We start from the raw sequence: 3,834 nt of genomic DNA on the forward strand, positions 1-3,834 counted from the left end.
TTACAGTGCACATTTACACCTAAGGGGGAGACAAGAAAAGGGAAAGTTGGCTGTGTTCTATCTAGACCATCATCATGGCATTGCAAAGACACATTCAGACTAAGGTANGGGAGAAAGGCATAGCTGTAGCTTCTGGTTTGCCACAGATTTAGGTCATTTTAAGAATGTACATTCTTTACAATGCCATCATTGCAGTTGCTTTAAAATAATTAATACAGGAAGTGGTAAGTAGATACATCTGACTGAGTAATGAGAATTTGTTTACATTGTTGATTGGTATGTGGAAGTTACTTTTTCTTTCTTTTTTGTATGTATAAGAATTTAATAGGAAATTTAAGTCACACAGATCAGGTGATCTAAACTCTATTTTGTGAATGTGACGTCATCTTAGTCTTTATAAGCACAGCATCATTTGGTATTTACTTTGTAGAAGCCAAGGTTATAAACAGCTATGTATGTTTTGTGTGTGGGGGTCCTCAAGCCCATGTGCTTGTGTGTGGAAGCCAGAGGTCAGTGTCTGGTATCTTGACTGTCTCTACCACCTTCCACCTTGTTTTTTGAGATAAAGTCTTTACAGTTTCTAAATGAACCTGGAACTCACTGGTCATGGGATAGATTGGTGAGCTAGGCTAGCCCTTGGCATCTTCTTGTCTTAGTTTCACAGCTCAGATGTGTGTTACCATAATTTGCTTTTTTATGTGGGTGCTGCAGATCCAAACTCAGGTCTTCTTTCTTGAGCAGAAAATGTTTACATGTTGGGCAATTTCCCCTTCATTTATTTTTTAACACAAGAGTCTCTAGCCCAGGCTGGCCTTACGCAAGTGAGAAATACCTTGACTTTTTAATACACATGCCTCTTCTAGGTGCTGAGAGTATAAGCTAGGATTTTCAGCTGCACATTTCATGTATTTCTGCACACTAGATAAGTATTCTGCCAACTGAGCTATAGCCCTACCCCCGACCCCACCCCCTTTGTAAGAGGTATTCATTTATTTTACGTGTTTGGCTCTGTATGTGTGCACCATGTGTGTAGGAGTCCAGCAAGGTCAAAAGGATGCATCACATCCCTTGGACCTGGAGTAAGAATGACTGAGCTGCCATGTAGGTGCTGTGAACCAAACCCAGTCCTCTACCAGAGATATTACAGTAACTAAATTTGTAAAAGTATCTTTGCAGAGAATGAATTGTATATAGCCCTGAGTGATTCTTAAAGTCTTTTAGTATATGATAAAGGCAAATATCAAATAATAAGCTGGGCTGAAGAGATGGCTCAGCAGTTTAAGAATGCTGGCTGTTCTTCCAGAGGTCCTGAGTTCAATTTCCAGCAACCACATGGTGGCTTACAAGCACTGTAAGGGAATCTGGTGCCTTCTGGTGTGTCTGAAGACAGTGACAATGTACTCATATACACCAAGTTAAAAAAAGAAAAAAAGCCAGTATACTTTTTGAGCTATTTATGTGAAATTACTAGCTCTCTTAGTATTGTTTCATTAAAAACTAGTATTTGTTCAATATGTGCTGTGTCAGCTAATCTTACAATACACTTTTGAAAGCATTATCACCATTTTGTAGGTGAAAAACTTAGGCATTCGAGATTAAATACAGACTTACACCACACAGAGATTTCAAAGCTTCCTACATTCTACCATTTTTCTACAAAATATTTGAATTTGGTGTGTGCTAAAAATTAGGTAGTGGTCAGTTTATTTCCTGCAAAACTTGAGTGTCTTGGTTTGGAAGGAAAGTAGTAAATGAATTAAGTTTNTATTACTAAGTGCATTAGAATACAGGGAAAGGCTTAGGTGTAGGAGACAACCTCNGCTGATATGGATGGACTGGGTCTTTTTGTTGGCCTAGGATTATGGGTTATGTCTACTATGTTACTGTCTGACTTGACATACCCGAGTGAAACTGTTAGGACATNAGTAGGACACAGTGANCTGCAGAGTGATAGAGGAGGAAGCAGAATCAATCACAGCTTAGGGTCAGGCTTAGTGTGACCCAGCNTTTCAGTCCAGCTTGAGGCTGAGGTAGAAAGAAAGGAGGACAGCTGCAGGGCCATTCTGGGCCAACCTAGTGAGACCTGTCCCAACACAGTAGTTTGGTTGTATTTGTTTTTGAGATAGGGTCTCACTGTACAGCTCTGGCTGGCGTTAAGCTAACTACATGGACCACTTTAACCTTGAACTCAGAAGTCAGCTAGCCTCCTGAGTGCTGGTGTTAGGGCACAAGCCACTTATGCTTGACTCAAATAAATTGTTCAGGTTGTATCTCAGTGGTACAGTGCTTGCTTAACATTGTGAGTTTCCAAGTTAAAACTCCCAATACTGAAAAAAAAAGAAGAAAAACAACTTCTTCTGAGTTGTGCTGGTACTTCTCTGCTTTGTAAATTCACAGCTTTCCAAATTTGGGTAAGTGAAAATCCAAGTTTTACACTGACAGGCAGCTTGTGGTAGGGTTCAAACAAAATGGTTCCCATAAGCAGGTAACAGGTAACAAAACTCTTTCTTCACCTGTTTTCTATTACCTCTTTTTTTTTTTTTTTAATCATTGTGTGTGTGTGTGTGTGTGTCTGTCTGTCTGTCTGTCTATATCGAGATACCAGAGGGGAGAGGGTCAGGTTTCTTCTTGGAACTGGAGTTAGGGCATTTGTGAGCCACCTTCCATTGGTGTGAGTTTCTGAATTCCAGTCTTGAAGCAGCAAGTCCTCTTAACTGCTGGCCCATCATCTCCCTGTCTCCTGGTTTTTGGTTTTTGAGAGAAGGTCTTACCATGTTACCCATGCACTCATGATCTTCCTGCATTACACCTGAGTGCTGGGATTGTAGGTGTGCGTTATTATTCAATGCTCCAGAGTTTACTGTTAAATTGGAAGAGTAGTGCTAACGGGTGGAAAGCGATGGGATAGGATAGTATGCGCTTGCTGGGAGTTGAACTTAGGACCTCTGGAAGAACAGTTGGTGCTCTTAACTGCTGAGCCATCTCTCCAGCCCTCTGGGAAGCTCTCTTTTAACTGCTGAGCATCTGCCTCCATTCTTTAAAACCATCTTACTCCTTGCTCAATTTCCTGGAGTAAAAGGGAAATAAATCATTAAGACTCATTAGTTTATTAGCATTACTGAGTAGTTCACGTTCCTCTCCCTCTAGTTTTTAGGTCATTTCTCTGTGTAGCCCTTGCCATCCTGGAACTTACTTTGGCCTNGAACTCAGAAATCCACCTGCCTCTGCCTCAATACTGTTTTGGAGCCAGATTCTCTTCCNGTATCTTGATTGGTTGCCTAGCTAGCTTGGGGGGCAGGGCACTTCTGTTTGTTAACTGAGCTTGTTTGAAAATCTGGAGTAGCTTCTAAATATTTGTAGCATTGACTTCCTGTAAAGGGGGGGTTGGGCACAAAGCAGTGAAACTCACTTTTAAGTACCTTTTAGCATCACAAAAAGTGNAGGGGTTATATAAGTGAATTTGTTAATGCTAAACAGATAAAAGTTTTGTTGGCATACCAGTTATTTTATCTCTGAAAGTTCTAGAACAGCTTGGAAGTTGAGACTCCTAAGTGCACACGCCTGAGCAGAGTACACAGTGCTTTTATAATCTGCAGAGATCTGCTCTCTGCAGTTAAGATGAGAACTCTGCCTGGCTCCTCTTCTGTGCATTGAATTGCACTCTTTGTAACATTTTCTGGCTTCTATTCTTAAACATGCTTTAGTATCTTTGTGGATTTTTTTCTACCTTAAGTTGTCAAAAGGTCATTTCAAATATTTCTGTGAAGTTGTCTTCATCTTTTTTTGGAAACCAATGTTTCCATAACACTTTAAGGTTAGTTTTCTTTTTAAAAC

This window comes from Mus caroli, chromosome 2 (genome assembly GCF_900094665.2).
Source record: "Mus caroli chromosome 2, CAROLI_EIJ_v1.1, whole genome shotgun sequence".
Taxonomy (NCBI): domain Eukaryota; kingdom Metazoa; phylum Chordata; class Mammalia; order Rodentia; family Muridae; genus Mus; species Mus caroli.